The 17,733-nt window shown below is 40.5% G+C and overlaps 1 protein-coding gene across 1 annotated transcript in view; it reads right to left on the bottom strand.

Annotated features, from left to right (window-relative positions):
- The window catches only part of GRM8 (glutamate metabotropic receptor 8), a 1,454,623-nt gene that overhangs the window by 296,026 nt on the left and 1,140,864 nt on the right, over window positions 1–17,733 (bottom strand). The gene's annotated exons all lie outside the window — the stretch shown is intronic.

Genomic DNA, 17,733 nt, shown 5'->3' with positions numbered 1-17,733 from the left:
GCATGAGGAGTGCACATCAACATTAGGCCCCATGTTTCCTTTTAAAGCACCTCCCCCCAGTGTTGAAGGGAATGTGGAATGGTATTACTAGCTGTGTATCGCTCATTTGCTATTGGGATACCAACTTGCACACCTGGAAGGCTGCAGTGAATGGTTATAGTAAGGGATGACACTGTTTTTTAACATTTTTCACACAAAAAAATGTAACTTTCAGAGTGCTGAAACTGTCTAAACACAAATTCAGCATCAGCACAATGGAAAGCTTATGAAAAGAGATGCATGAAAGGAAATCCTACTATTTTACAAGATTAATCTCTACTGTGTATTAAATATTTGGTTGACATTTGATTCAGAAACATTCACATTTTTTGGGCATCTTATGGGTGAAATTATCAGAAAATCATTGATAAATACACTGAGTCAAGTCTAATGAACAAACAGATTTGGAAGAAGAGAAAAAGGGTAATTATAATGTAAACTATACTTATTTCCACAGGATAACTCTGCATATTGCACATTTGCTGCACTATTTGTGCATGTCAGGAACTTCCACAATTAAATTATTGAGTCTGTCCCCTAGATGTTTACACACACTAGCAGTATTTTTCCACAATGATCATAAATTTCTACTGCTCAAAAGGTAACTCCACTTTTGTTGAGCAATCCCACCTGACAAGAATTTTAACAAACTTTGTTGCAGACCTCTGCCTGTCTCTGAAGAAAAAGTGCTTTGTGCAGAGTGAATCTGAGTAGGAGTGAATTTTTCATTTTGAATTAGCTAATACACTTGCAGTGTTCTAATGAAGAAAATGTGCAGCATCTGAACCCCTTTAGAAGTGATAAACCCTTTGGAAGTATTTAGCCAATAATTAAATTTTAGTTGCAGAGGATGCCTAAAATCAGACTTGTATCTTAGTGCAGACTTCTGAGAAAATCAGTAAGCCAATCACACAAACAGGAAATTATGTTTTCGTGGGCCATTCTGTACACCAGCTGTGTAAAGAGTGCCTTTAGGTTGCCATATTGCATTAAATTTCATCAACATGGGGACAATAGTGTTTTGCCAGGAGGTAAAAAGGTTACAAGAGTATCTTCCCCAAAACCCTGGCCTGGTGGTTGTAGGGACCTGCCAGTGAGGGGGCTTATCAGAATTTGGAAGCCTCCTTTAAAAACAAGGGGGCCCACATATCAGATAGCCCCTACTTACATGAATGAGTACTGTAAGAGATACATATTAAAAATGCAACCAATAAATAAAGACAAGCCCTAAAAAAATAAAAATCTCTTAAAAAGTCCCTCATTGTAAATCTATTATCTGTTCTGCAAACTGACTCACTGAAAAAACCTGATAGACAATTATGATGGTACTTCTCGCTGAATGACAGTGTACCAAACTGTCATTAGCCATATATGGGATGAGTCTTGGATAGTGGTGACATCCTTGACCAAATATTGCCGCTGGCAGTGACCATATTTGGGAAGAGATGCCACTGTTATTTCTGCCCCTTTGCTTACATGGCCAGGGATTCCCTTATGTCATGGTCATGGTGGTTGCTAGGTATTAACCAGGTGCCAGCACTCACTGCTTCTTTAGGAGCCATTGACAGTGGAAAGCTGTCCCATACAGGAGAGGTAGAAATATACGTTCTATATATGATGCTTAAGAGATTAACAACTACAAAGGTGTCCTGATACCAAAGTTGGAATAATGTAACTAGAACAACATGTTTTTTATACCTCCAATCCTTAAAACATAACATTTCTTAAAAATTACAGAACAAGTCCAGTTGAATTTGACTGACTAATACTAGCTATACCATGACCTGGATAAATTGTAACATTCAAAGTGCTTTAGTAAAGTGCTATGTATTTTATTATATTGTACTACATTACTGTGAATTGCAGTGTAGTGGGCTACATATTATTCTGTATGCCCCCCCCCCCATATGTTTGCAGTAGACAGATACCCAAAATTCTACCATTTGGTGTGTTTAGTTTCTATTTAGCCGCTGCCCCCCTTTGCCCTCTTCTTCTAACCCCACCATAACAGTCCAAACTGGCATCAAGGAGTCAGCAGAATTATTTCAGCATACAATAAATTTGTAGTAGTCTGTGCAAAAATGATCAGATGTTTAGGATAAGGAAGAGAGTGCCAGGAACAAAGAGGGAGAGCAGGCAGACAGCAGAAAGAAGCAGTAATGTGACTGAGGAAAAAGGTTTGGGAGAGGCAAAACTGAATTGAGGGAGAATTTCATCTGGGGACAGCTTACAGAGGAGCAGAGAAAGAAGCTACCCTATTCCACCAATTGGAATTGCCCCACGGGTATCATCTACTGCTATCCACAGGGCCAGTCTACAGAGCTCTACAATGTGGGCCTTTTTCACACATTTGCTGCTGAAAGCATTTTTGTACTCTGAAGCTTCTGCTATTATGCGATACTTTTGGACCCTTACCTATACAACTGGAGCATGGCAGATGTAAAGCTACCTTCTAAATACATTGTACCTTTAGGTTTGCAACCTAATTATATGCACTGACATTGTGAAGGTGCCCCTCATAATGATTTCAAAGCTATACCTCAGATGCTAAATTTGTGATGTTTACTGCAGGGTAAATCATCCTCGGTGTCTTCAAGTTTGTGTTCTAGCACTCAAAATTATTTGTGGTTATTGTCTTTAAGAAAATACACTCTAATGCGATAAAACCTGGCTTGTCTCTCAATTTTATATATCCTATTCAAGCTGCTTCCATACAGCCACTGTACAATATTTGTGGATTGTGTCTTCTGGGATTATTCACTCTTATTTTTATTTCATTATAAAACCAGTCATATCTCTCCCTCTTAAAATTGAGGCCTAAGCAAGTTGTTTACATACTAAGCAGCAGGGATGAGATTAAGGTTTGGTCCGAACAAAATATTGAACTGAACCTTAGCTGTTTGGGTGCTCCAATGAACACCTGAACATTTACCATGTCAGTGTTAGCTAAATGTCATGTATATTAATGGTATTAATAAAAATAGAAAAAAATGCACTCAGGGCAAAAAAATGTAATTAAAAAGTACTCAGTGAATCATAATAACAGACAGCAGCACTTACCGGTATCTAAATACAGCAATACCACAAACATAAGGAGGAAGAAGCATGTTGTGCTGTCTCTTTAAACATAAAATGTAAAAATAAAGTCTCCCCGGGGTTTCCCCACTCTGCTGGAGATGTTGGAAGGCTACTGGATCTCTTTTTCACATTTTCTGGGAATGTTCTGTCATCCAACCTTTTTGGTCCTCTGTCCATGCATATTTGCAAGACCTTTTCGACACTACCCTCCCTTTAACCCCAATCCACTTTCTGTTAGGCTTACCCTTTCCTGACCTGCCTGCAAACGTCCAGAAACGTTTAGGTTTTATTCTACTGGCAGCGAGACGGGCCATACCAGTCAGATGGTTATCGCAGTCTCCGCCAACGCTCCCACAGGTACTACAAACTCTGGAACAAATCCATAGAATGGAGCACCTTACCGCTGTTATTCACTACACACTGCCTAGGTTCTTCCAAGTTTGGGACTTATGGGACCATTCCCAGCTTAATCCAGGACTTCCTACAGCCCCCCCCCTAACATTGCTGACCCTCTTGAGCGGAGGTACGGAAGGGCAGTCCCATTGCCCCCCTACCTATAGACCGTTCAAGATTCCTTGATGTTTTCCCTTACCCTTCCGCCTGTATGTGTCTCTCACCGAAGGCTGCCTCAGTCTGGTATAGGCTCCTTCGGGAAATGAGCGTACCCCAGATCCGGTGGTTGGCTATGCTTCCTTTGCAGACACCCATGTATCTGGCCTACCCACCCATTGGATCCTTACCTACCTCCCCCCCTCCTCCTGACGCTTCTCCCCCGTCCCCCCTGTTGATGGGTGAATTGATGCTTTAAATGTGCCTGTGACTAGATATTGCCTGACCATTACATTTTTTGTGTTTATTTTCTTTTTCTTGTTCTTTGGCCTTTTGTCTGTAACATTGTTGACGCTGACAATTATTTGTTGTTGTACTTCCCTTTGTATATTCTCTCTGAAATTTTTTTTTCAATAAAAATACAATTGATAAAAAAATAAATAAAGTCTCAGTACAATAAAACAGCAAGTAGTAGGAGGTCTAATGCCGCGTACACACGATCGGAATTTCGTCCAGCAAAAGACCAATGAGAGCTTTTCATCGGAAAATGTGACCGTGTGCATGCTCCATCGGAATTTAGCTGGCCGAATTCCCGCCAACGAAAATTTTATAGCAAAAACTCACGCATGCTCAGATTCAACTACGAGATGGAAGCTATTGGCTACTAGGTATTGAACTTCCTTTTTCTAGTCCCGTCGTATGGGTTGTATGTCACTGCATTCTTAGCGGTCGGAATTTGGTGTGACCATGTGTAGGCAAGACAGTTTGAGCGGAATTCTGTTGGAATTTCGACGGGAAAACCATCAGAGCATTTTCTGACGAGAATTCCGATCGTGTGCTAATTTTCACCAAGGCTCTCCAAAGTTATTATAGCCAACATCTAGGCTACTCAAAACTGGATCAAGCCAGAGAATAGTCAGCATAGGGAATAAAGCAGAGAAACTCTGCAGTGTGGTAAGAATCTGCAATTATTTTATTTAAAATCAAGAGGTGCTCACAGCATATTAGCATGACAGAATGCATTCATAGTACCCCTATTCATTCTTAGTGATGTAAGTTCTAGTTATGTAAACAGGTTAAGGGCATCACTTTTAATGTTTCACTTTAAGCATTATTGAAATCGCGTATCCCACCAATTTTTTTTTTTTTTATGATTTGTTTGCTTTGGTATGTGTCCCTCATGCATGGCTATGGCCTCTAAAATAATACACTCTCATTTTTATTTGAAGATACCACCTGCCTTGTCTATTACTCTTTTTTTTTCTCTTTTTCTTTAAAACAAGGACGGAAACTTACATGAACAATCTTTCCAAATGCTTTACATTACATTTCTATATATATATATATATATATATATATATATACCTAAAATAAATCAATTCATTCTATTTCCTTTGTCTCTGGCCTTCCTTATAATTCTGTATATAAATCTAAGGAAACAGCTAAATTGGCAAGTGAGGGAAGTGGGATATGGGGTCGATAACGAGGCAACACCTCCCTCTGAATTCGGCACCATATACCCTCTGCCTGACCCTGGGTTGACGCTATCCCCCAGCCAGGCCAAGACACGACTATGACCTTCTAATTTTTAATCCACTTCCCCTAACAACAGTTCATTTCCCTTTTTGCTTTCCCCAAAATTAACAACTAACAAAACTACCAACACAAAAACCAGAATAAAAAAAAAAGGGGGAGAAGGAACCGAGGGGGGAGGGGGGAAGGTTTCCTTCTCCACCCATATCTCCTCCTCTTCCTCCCCCTCCCCCCGGTTCTCATCCTCATCTCCTCCACCCCCCTCTCCTTCCCTCCTCTAAATCGCATCAATCAGTTTTTTTCCCTCCTCTGTAGAAATGTAGCAATTCCATGGTGTCCAAATTTCGAAGTAAGTTTTTCTTCTTTTCCTGACTGTCCATACTAGGTCTTCCATCCTGTTCAGCTGTTCTACTTTCTTAAGCCACATGCTCACATTAGGAGGTTGTGTCTGTTTCCACTTAAGTGTTATGCATGCCTTAGCTGTATTCACCAAGTGACACAGGATAGAATTCCTGTAAGTTTTCCTCGGGATCTCTGACAGATGCAAAAGGAATACCGCTGGATCCTCACGTATTTCTACCTCACTAAATTTTTGAATGATCTCTCGTACCTCCTTCCAGTATTTCTTAATTCTTGTGCATGACCAGAATATATGTAAAAAATTTCCCTGCTCCTTCGGACATCTCCAGCACTCACTTGTTGTATCCAGGAAAGTTTTTCTTGTAATGTTGTGCATGTCGCTGTTTTAAATATGAATTGTATCATATTTTTTTTTCTGTTCCTCGGAAAAGGTCCTCCCCAAATCGGTTTCCCATTTTCGGAAGAAAGGTAACTGAAAATTCTCTGGTGGTTTAGTCAATAACACATACATTTTAGAATTTATATGTGTGATTGGCTCCTTTTCCATACAAAGTTTTTCAAATGGCATATAACCACGATCTAAAAGCCCTGGCGCTATCCTTGTGCTTAAAAATGTGCTAATTAGGCCAACTGCCAGAAATCTAATTGAAAGGGGCCTTTTCTATCCATCAGCTCCTGCAATGTTGGCCATTTTCCTGATTTTATGAAATGCGAGGCTTGATATATCCCTCGTTTAATCAGTTCATCAAAAGGTCCTTTCTGTATGCCTGGTATAAATCATGGGTTTCCTAATATGTCTATTACTCTTAAGGCCTAGTCAAGCTGATTACATACTTTCAGCCACTGAACAATATTTGTGTCAGATAATACACTAGAATTTTTATTGCAAGAAAAAAACGTGCTTTGTCTCTTTCAAATTCGGTATAGGGAAGGGGGTTTAAAATCATGTGGGACCAATGACCACACATCAGTGACCCACAAAAAGAGGGGGGTCCTCTTTCACGTAAATGGCTCTTCCTAACATCCACCCCCTTGACATGAGGGATGGAATTGTACAGACTCCCTATATCCAAGGCCACAAGCCATGTGTTTTTAGGGAGGTGAATACCTTTGATTGTTTTAAAAAGATCTATACTATCTTTAATATATGAAAATAGGGAGGTAAGATGAGGATACAAGTAGCTGTCAATTAAAGAACTTGCATTTTCAGTTAAACTAGCACAACCAGAAATTACAGGGTGTGCAGGGGGTTGAGTAGCGGACTTGTGTATTTTTGGTAAGGCATAAAATGTTGGAATTTTTGGATCTTTAGTATTTAAAAAGCTCCCGTTTTTCAAGCACATTAGAGACCACATTAAACCCATTCTCAAGTGTGAGATGTAGATGGCCATCAGCCGACATGTGGGCATGTACCATCAATTTAAACCCAATATGAAAAAATGTATGGCTTTGGAACACATACTAATACATGTTAGAGGGGGAAGTGTAGATAAAACACTTGAGGCTGGGTGGATTTATAATCTAAAAGCCACTGAATTTCCTGGTTTCAACGAAACTCTGAGTTTCCAGCCATGTTTATAATGTCATGTCAATTAACCTTCCCCCTCTGTCTCGCTTATAGGGTGGTTTATATTTTTCTTCCCCTCCTCCCTTGCATCCCTTTTCCCTCTCTTCCCATTCTTTTGCTTTTATCTTCCATTCTTTCCTCTCCCTCTTTGTTTACTATATAAATTGATTAAATTACTGCATATTATTATATTATATTATTGTATGCTCTTTTGTACTCCACTGAGGAGACACTGCGGGGATCCCAGCGCCTGACGTTTCTTATATTAGGAGGGCGGGGCCACCCGTCACCTGGCCCCGCCCCCTCTGACACTAGTGAGGGAAGCCAGGGGTTCCCCAATGATGTATGGGTGACCCCGCTCCCCTCTGATGTAACGCAGGTTTCCGTTATGGTCTGGTATGGATATTAACGGAAACGCAGGTTTCCGTTACATCCGAGGGGGGTCGGGTCACCCATACGTCATTGGGGAACCCCTGGCTTCCCTCACTAGCGTCAGAGGGGGCGGGGTCAGGTGACAGGTGGCCCCTCCCTCCTAATATAAGAAACGCCAGGCACCGGCATCCCACAGTGTCTCCTCAGTGGAGACAGAAGATGGATGCATGGATGGACTGCGCTGGACTGATAATCACCCGTCGCTGGATCAGATCAGCCATCGCTGGACCCCGGAGAGATGATAATCCGTCGCTGGATAGCAAGAGTGGATTACCGCCGCTGGAATCTTTTTTATATTTTTTTATTTTTAATAAAGGAATTTTTAAAAAGTGTGTTTGTCTTATTTAACAATTTTTACACTTTCTTTTGTACCCCCTTACCATTTCAAACATGGGGGGCCGGGATCTGGGGATCCCCTTGTTAAAGGGGGCTTCCAGATTCTGATAAGCCCCCCGCCCACAGACCCCCACAACCACAAGCCAGAGTTGTGGGGATGAGGCCCTTGTCCCCATCAACATGGGGACATGATGCTTTGAGGGGTCATAGACCCCCAAAGCATCCTCCCAATGTTGAGGGCATGTGGCCTGGTACGGTTAAGGAGGGGGGGCGCTCTCTCGTCCCCCCCCTCTTTTCCTGCGGCCTGCCAGGTTGTATGCTCAGATAAAGTGTCTGGTATGGATTTTTAGGGGGACCCCACGTCAATTTTTTTTATTTGACGTGGGGTTTCCCTTAATATCCATACCAGGCCTGAAGGGCCTGGTAATTGAATTTAGTGGAACCCCATGCTTTTTTTTTATTAATGAATGAATTGTCGGCTCCCGTAATACAGAGAACACTCATTGAGTGTTCTTTGTATTACGGGAGCTGACAATTCATTATAGCCGCAAGTGATTTTAAAAGACTTTTTTTCCTGCAGAAATGACACTTTGTGCAGGGACAGTTCTAAGCACGGGGAAACATGCGCCCCTTCACAGGCATACTATAGACACCCCCAGGTACGAAATGTAAAGGAATATTACACTTTTAATGTTTCACTTTAATCATTATTAAACTTTTTTTTGCATTGATCCATGTCCCCTGGGGCAGGACCCAGGTCCCCAAACACTTTTTAGGACAGTAACTTGCATATTAGCCTTTAAAATTAGCACTTTAGATTTCTCCCATAGACTTGTACAGGGTATTCCAGCTTTTCGAATTTTCCACGAACAGTCCAAATTGTTCACTGTTCGCTGAACAGGCGAACAGGCAATGTTCGAGTCGAACATGAGTTCGACTCTAACTCAAAGCTCATCCCTAGTCATTACCTTTGGCTGCGCCCTCTGCCACCCACTGCTAGGCCTCCTGGTCATTGTAGTCTGAGAGACTACTTTGAGCTCTCGCGTATTTGTGGTGGTGCCATCATGTCCGCATTTGGTTGGTGACATCAGGCGCTGACCAAATGGAGAACACAGGCAGCACCATTGCTAGAGATGGAGGACGACTTATGAATTACTTCACTATGTTCACAAGGTAAAATTCTTGCTGCTTTATACATGTTCTTTTGTATCGATTTCATGGTTATTTGAGATTGGATTGGTTTGGACATTGCTGTTACACACCACTATTGAATCAATCCTATAGACGCCCTTTAGCGATTGCTGGCTAACTAGGTGTCCTTATTGTGGGCTTTATATCTACCGTCTTTAAATACCCTTCCTATATATTTTACCTTTTATTAATCCCAACTCTGTCCTTATTTATCACTATATCCTCTCTTTGTTTAGATACCTGTGACTTAATTTTTTCTCTGAATAGACTGAGACAGTAGTCCTGTGTACCTTGTGGTACCGTTTCATGAAACTCAACTATTAAAAGGATATCTTTATAATTAACCCTGTTTACCCTAGTTTATAAGTTAATATTTCAAAATACCTCATTTTATGGGCTCTGTAAAAATGTAATTCTAAGGCTCCTTCACTCATCTTATTTTTATTATTAGTAAATCATTAGTTAATTTCACACTCATTCTTTTCTTTGTCCGTTCACATTTTTTTAATTTATTTTTTTATTTATTTTTTTATTTTTAATTTTTCCATTTCAGAGCTATTCACTCCATCTTGATAGGACATACAGTATGTTCTATATTTTAGGCGCCCTCCACCATATGCTCTGAGTTAATTTTCTTCTAAGTAAGTAATTTGCCTGGAAAAATCTTCATTTATCACAGATTTTATCTTTTTACGCACATTCTTGTGATTTGCATTTTGGTGCGACTTTTTCAAATGACTGATATTGCAAACACACGGGTTTTACATTTTTTTCTTCCCCTTTTTTCCATTTATTAGCCTGGTTGTTGTGTGTCCTCTGTGGCTGCATAGTGCTTCCCCCTCGTGGTGGTCCCTTTCTTGGTGGAGGCCCTCTCTGGGAATTTTGAGGTGGTAACCTCACTTTTTGGTTGAACATTGGCAAATGATGTAAATTTGTTTGTTATACTCATTGATGCATGTCTATATTTCATATATTTTGCTTGTGTTACATTTTCAATTTTTTGTACAGTCTCACATAGTCTTTGGTTGGTTCGTATATCCCCTGATAAAGCCATAAGGTGAAACATGTCAGGTTAATATACAAATCCAAGATCTCTGTTCAACATGAACTTTCATCACATGACCACCATCACAATGAAAGGTTAAACACTACTCAACAAACTGCTTTGTTTGGTTTTTAATCCTGTCATTTTTTAACCACTTGCTGACCGCTGCACGCCAATATATATGTAGGCACAATGGCAGCGGTGGGCAAATGGACATACCTGTACGTCCCCTTTAAGCCCTTGTACACACAGTTGGAGAATCTGTCGGAATGAGTCTTATCGGACCGTGTCGTCAGATAATCCGACTGTGTGTGGTATGCATCGGACTGATTCCGTCCGAATCTCCGTCCGACCCAATTTTCCAACATGTTGGAAATATTTCCCGACCAACTGGGCCGGACGGACCTAATCCGATCATGTGTAGAGCATTTTCATCGGACCAAGTGCCACGCATGCTCAGATCAAATTCCTACATCAAAGCTATTGGCTACTAGCCTGAATGTAGTCCCATCGTAACTAAATTACGTCATCACGTTCTGAAAGATCTGATTTTTCGCCAAATTGGCCCGACCGTGTGTATGCAACAGTTTCGGACACAATCCATCGGACTAAATCCGAAGGGCAAAATCCGACGGATTTGGTTGGCAAAATCTCTGACCGTGTGTACGTGGGCTAAGAGGCAGGGATAGCAGTACAGGTGATCATGTCACAGAACCACAGAACGGGGAAGTGCCTATGTAGAATAGAGGTTTGGGAGTCTGGTCCCCCATCAGGACCCATCAAGAGAAAGGAGCACTTGGACTATCTTGGTACAAATATAAATTATGTGTATAAACAAATATATAGTCAAGCAACAGTTTATTAATACAGACAAAAATACACAGTTTCTAAAATTACAGATGATGTAGTATTTCGACTAGTTTCGCAGTTTAACCGCTTCATCAGGAAATACAGGAAATACAGGAAATACATCTGAAAAAAATATATAGATATATATTATATTTATATTTTTTTCAAAATGTTTGCTCTTTTTTTGTTAAAAATAAAATAAAAAATAAAACATAAAAAAATGCAGAGGTGATCAAATACCACCAAAAGAAAGTTCTATTTGTGGGAGAAAAGGACATCAATTTTGTTTGGGTGCAATGTCACATGACCGCGCAATTTTCAGTTAAAGCAAGCAGTGCCAAATCGCAAAACGTGCTCTGGTCAGGAAGGGAGTAAAATCTTCTGGGGTTGATGGGGTTAAACTATAAATTTTTATATATAAGGTTTCTATTATTATTTGCAAGCACCGTGATAATCCCCTCCCAATTTCTCCTCTCTTTTTGAATATTTCACTCTTTGGGATGAGATGCTAAATACTAGGTGTTTACCTTAGTCGGACACAACTCTACAAATGACTTATAAAGATACATTTAGCTTTAAAAAAAGTTCTAAAACCTGTTATTATCAAGAATAATAGTTTTATAGTCAGTAAGCCAATAACACATTTTAAAGAGGGGGTAGATTTACCGCTATTGCAATTTTATGTATTTATAGGCACCATCAAGTGCTCTGTGGCTGAAAAGTACAGTATGTCAACTATCGATTCTGTCTCATCTTAACTACTTGCCTACTGGGCACTTAAACCCCCCTCCTGCCCAGACCAATTTTCAGCTTTCAGTGCTCTTACACTTTGAATGACAATTACTCAGTCATGCAACACTGTACCCAAATACATTTTTTGTCCTTTTTTTCCCCACAAATAGAGCTTTCTTTTGGTGGTATTTGATCGCCTCTGGGTTTTTTATTTTTTGCGCTATAAATGAAAAAAGTGAAAATCTTGAAAAAAATAAATTTTTTTCTTTGTTTCTGTGATAAAATTATGCAAATTATTAATTTTTCTTCATAAATTTTGGCCACAACTTATACTGCTACATATCTTTAGTAAAAATAACCCAAATTAGTGGATATTATTTGGTCTTTGTGAAAGTTAGAGAGTCTACAAGCTGTGGTGCGAATCATAAAAAATGTATCACACCTGATGTACTGGTGGCCTATCTCATTTCTTTTGACCTGAACAAGCCAGGAAAGCATAAATACCCCCAAATGACCCCTTTTTGGAAAGTAGACATTCCAAAGTATTTAGTAAGAGGCATAGTGAGGTTTTTGGTGTTGTCATTTTTTCCCACAATTCTTTGCAAAATTAAGATTTTTTGGTTTTTAATTTTTTTTCCCACAAAATTGTCATTGTAATAGGTTATTTCTCTCACGCGGCATATGTATACCACAAATAATGCCCCAAAATACATTCTGCTACTCCTCCTGAGTATTACAATACCACATTTGTGGGACTTTTTCACAGCCTGGACACTTAGAGAGGCCCAACATGCAGGGAGTGCCATTACATGTTCTAGGAGCATAAATTACACATCTAACTTGTTGACAACCTATTACACTTTTGAAGGCCCTGGAGCACCAGGACAATGACACGTGACACTGACGTGGCACTGATGGCAGATGGCACTGATACATGGCACAGATGGCACATGACACTAATATGACACCGATGACAGATGGCACTGATGACACTTGACACCGATGACAGATGGAACTAATATATGGCACTGATGACACGTGAAACTGATCTGGCACTGATAACAGATGGCACTAATATGTGGCACTGATGACAGATGGCACTAATACGTGGCACTGACAGATGGTACTAATATGTGGCACTGATGACACCTGACACTGATGACAGATGGCACCAATACGTGGAACTGATGACACGTGACACTGACAGATGGCACCAATATGTGGCACTGATGGCACGTGACACTGACAGGGGGCACTAATGACATGTGACACTGACAGGTGGCACTGGGGGCACTAGGGATGGGTGGCATTGGGGACAGGTGGCACGTGGCACTGGGGACAGGTGGCATGGATAGGTGGCACTGGGGACAGGTGGTACTGGGGACATATGACACTGTTAGATGGCACTGGGGACAGGTGGCATTGATAGGTGGCACTGGGGTCACATGGCACGGACAGGTGACACTGAGGACACATGGCACAGACAGGTGGCACTGGGGACAGATGGCACGGACAGGTGGCACTGGGGACAGATGGCACTGGGGACAGATGACACTGATAGGTGGCACTGGGGACAGGTGGGCATGTGTGTGTGTTTTACTGTGTGTGTGTTTTACTGTGTATGTGTGTGTGTTTTACTGTGTGTGTACTCATTGTCACTGACTCTGCAGCTGCAGCGGTCTATCTCTCCCTCCTCACACGCTGTGTCTGTGTGAGGAGGGGAGCCAGCGATGAGAGATGATCTCATATGTTTACATATGAGATCACCGCTCATTGGACAGGCCGATCGAGTGCTGAATGTCCGCTGTGATTAGCCATTTAGCACGATCTGTGATTTGCTGTGTCCGAGGGACACCGCCAACACAGAACTTCCCCGATGCGCGCCCACGGCGGTGTGCATTAGGGAAGTTAACAGGAGGATGTCCAGGAAAGGCCTCCCAGCAGTTAGCGTCCGCTCTGTAGCCGTCTTTTGGCTATAGGGCGGGCACGAATCGGTTAAAGCCCAGCTCCAGGAAACCTAAAACAATCCTCCCTTGCAGTGGAGCTATGCTCACACTACAGGATTAACTGCTTGTTTATTTCTAGGGTTTCTAGTTTTTTTTTTTACAGTATTCTCCACTCCACTGGCAGATAGGACCGCCCAACATACTGTGCCTCGGCATCATCATGTTTGATACAGTTATGGTCCCTGCATCTGTCTTGATGATGTCAAAGTATCTTAGACTGCCAGAGTGCAGAGACTGGTCTAGCAGCACAAATGAGACTACAGGGATGGAGGATCAGGTGAGTAAAAATCCTTTGGACACAAAAAAGCAGTTTACCCTTGCAGTTCAGGAACATCCCCACTGAAAGGGAGGATTTTTAGGTTTCCTGGAGTTCAGCTTTAATATGAGTATAATGGAAATATTACTGGGTTACAGATACTCCTTGTTTACTGACTTACCCGTTCAACGACCGCTCGGACTTACGACTACCTCTCCCCACCCGAATGACACACTGTACACCATTGTATTGTACAGTACAGAATTTTCATTTGTGTTTCATACTTATGCAAAATAACATAATGTTATTGAGCTGGAGTTATGTGTTTAGACCTTTTTTTCACAATACAGTATAGTAGTTAAGAATGCTTAAAAGTTTGATAATTTGTGGCTCCTCGTTTAATGGCCAATTGGTTTAACAACCTGGTCCTTGGAACGAAACCTGGTCGTTAAGTAAGCAGAGCCTGTATTATGTTTTTCTGTATTGCAATAGTAATTGTAACATCAACTTTCCTTCACATGTAAGCTATGGAATTTCTATGACATAGTCAAGTGTCTTAAATTATAGCACAGGAATAGTACTTCCACTGCAATTTCCCATGCTAAGTTATATTCACAACAGTCAAGAAGTCAAAGAGGCATCTCGTCTCTAACTGTTAGCTGAATGTTAAGTTCAGAGCAGCTCACGCTCTTTCAAGTGAAAACATCATTTCACAACAATTAGCCTTTCTGAATGCCTAAGGTTTGCTGAGATCATCTCTCTAATTTTAAACTCTAGCATTCCAGTTCACAGCACACAACGCTGCTGAAGCTTAGCTGAGCAACTATTTTGCAAGTTTACTATATAAAACCCAGTAAATCACCAAATGCTCTCTGACATTGGCATCATCAAGACATGGGGGTTGATTTACTACAGTAAATGCAAATTCACTTTGCACTACAAGTGCACTGCAAGGAAGTGCAGTCACTGTAGATCTGAGGGGAAGATCTGAAACAAGCTCTGCTGATTTTATCATCCAATCATGTGCAAGCTAAAATGCTGTTTTTTTTATTTATCTTGCGTGTCCCCCTCAGATCTACAGTGACTGCACTTCCAAATGCATTTCAGTGCACTTTTCCTTGAACAAAAAAAATCCTAAAAATAGATAACCATATTTTGTAATTATACTGTAGCTGATGGGTATTAGTCATTATTGTAATTTGATCACTATATAAAATACATTTAGATGCAGTTTTGAACTGTATTGTATTAACTGAAACATATTTTTTTATACAAACATAATTGTGTTCTAACCCTGGAATTCATAAAGAGTGTCAAAAACACTCTTTAGAATTCCACTGCACCTCCACATGACAAATGTCAGTGCAAGTACCAAGTGTGGAATTTCACTGATTGTGGAGTGTCTATATGGACAATCCAGCCTCAGTACCACTCCCTTCCTGCTGCTAAAGCTGTAATACACACAGCGCAGCAGAAGAGCATTTTGTACCAGGGTTGTAGCCTGGTGGGTATTTACACACACTAGTTCCCCCTCAGGTCAACTTCCCTTGTGATTGACAGCAGGCATTGGGCAGATCCTTAGCCAATAGACAACCTTTTATTGGGCAAAGAATCCACCTATTGCCTGCTGTCAATCGCAAGGTAAGAGTGGACCTAATAGGGAACTGGTGTACCATCAGGCTTTGCCCACTTGTCAGGGCTGGCTTAGCCCTTCCTTCTCTAGGCTGGCTGCTCAGCTGTCGGCTAATTGCCAGCTGTCTTCTCTCTCCACAGTTACCAGCTGTTCCTGATGATGCTCGTCTGACCTGCCTACTTAAAGCCTTCCAGCTCACTTCACCTCTGCCTTTACCTTGGTCACATCACTAGAAACCATCTCCTGCAGTTTGTTTAAAGACTGGCTTGCTGCCATCCCTTCTGGCTCCTTATCCTGCTTGCGGTTGCTCTACTTGGATCCCTGACTTCTGGCCTGGCTGACTACCCCGATCTGGTTACTGGACTCTGGCTATGCTTGACTACGCTTTTTCTATTTACCTTTTTTATTTTTATTAATAAACAAGTGTGATTTAATTGTACTTCTGTCTCGGTCTGGTTCATGGTTTCTGACACCATTACAGCATCGTTATTTGTTAGGCGGCTGTCTACTCTGAAGGGAGGGAGCAGCAGCAGCAAATATACTGCTCTGGCACACTGCAGACAGGGGAAGACACTCTGTATGTCTCTGTATGCCAATTTAGAGTAGGTCTTAATTACCTCCACTTTTGATTTCTAAGAACTGAAGGTAATAATTTTTTTAATTTGATACATTGTAAAAGAATAATATATGTTGGTAAAATTATCAACATTGTACACAGTAGGGACTTTTGAATTTGGCTCATTTTAAAGGGCCATAGCATCAAAAACTATCCTTATTTCTTTATTAAACTCCCCCCTATATATATAAAATTGACAGCACCACATAAATAAAGAAATTCTGAATTTTCACAATATATTATATGTTCTATGTAACAAAGTAATATGTTAAATAAGCCGAGTCAGGCTAATAAATTATATAGAATGTTGGTTATTGTACAGCTAACTATGTTTTTCTATTATTGTACATGCACATAAAATACTTGCCAAAGGTAGTACAAAGTGCAATAGATACATGCTAAGCACTCAAAGCAACCAGCCAGAACTCAGATTACTGTGAGCAGATTATCGAAAGAGCAAACTGTGAATGGTAGTTTGGGCTACAATACTTTGCTTTTACCCTTCCTTTTACACTGCTTTTTTTTAAATAAGGTTATTATTCCCTTAACTTTTCTTTATCAAGGATATGATTAATAGAAAAACATAGCTTAACGCTATAAAAATAAATTTGCTCAAATTGGCATGCTATGAAGATATTTTCTACAGTTGCACATGTACACCATAGCTAACTGAAGTTGTGAAAACTATTGGTACCACAGTAACGTAAATGTCTACCATAAAGGCTTTCCAAATTTGATATGGACTAACACAAACAGAAGCTAATCTGATTGCATACTCACCCAATCCTATTGTTTTACTTGTTTAGACATATGACAAATGAGTAGATACAAAATAAAAAGGGGTAGGTTTAGAGTTATAATAATAAACCAAGCTAATAATATTCAGACAACACAGCTAACATTTTACTTACTGTGATAGTAATGGTGATGAATTGCTTAATTATTATTGTCTCAGTTATAATGGACCTACCTAATAGGTGATTTATGAATTGCAGATCAATAGCCTACAGCCTAGGAAGCAGATCTGTTTTTTACTGAGGAAGCCAAGAGTCTTTCAAACACAACACTATACTGTGAAGGCAAAAAGGTTCATGGTAACAGATAAGAAAAGATTAACAGGCAAAACATACCACTGTATAATGTGTTCCATCTGTATTACAAATCTTTATGCTACAGGATAATACAATAATTTTTGATGGTATTACTTCCATTTTTTAGCCATTTAAGTCAAAAGACTTTTTAACCAAGAGTGTAGAAATAATAATTTTCATGTTGTTTAAGAGGCTGTGAATGTGTCCTGGACTGCAGGTATATTTCTCTGCTGGTTGGGTTGTGGTCCTTTTAAGGGGGACAACTGGCATGCAGTTCTCACCCTTGCAGGGTAAGGAGCTCTGGAGTAGCCCGCTCAAAGAGAACTCATTTAAAATTCTCTCAGGGTTGGTAAGTTCTCATTTGTAACCCATAATTTAGACTTTCAGAGAGCCCTTTGGGTGGGAAAGAGAGGCTTAAAG

Source organism: Lithobates pipiens, unplaced genomic scaffold (assembly GCF_037356315.1).
Source record: "Lithobates pipiens isolate NorthernLeopardFrog02 unplaced genomic scaffold, aLitPip1_a1.2 Scaffold_8, whole genome shotgun sequence".
NCBI lineage: Eukaryota > Metazoa > Chordata > Amphibia > Anura > Ranidae > Lithobates > Lithobates pipiens.
The sequence above is the reverse complement of the archived record's forward strand: the minus strand, read 5'-3'. Positions and strand labels throughout refer to the sequence as shown.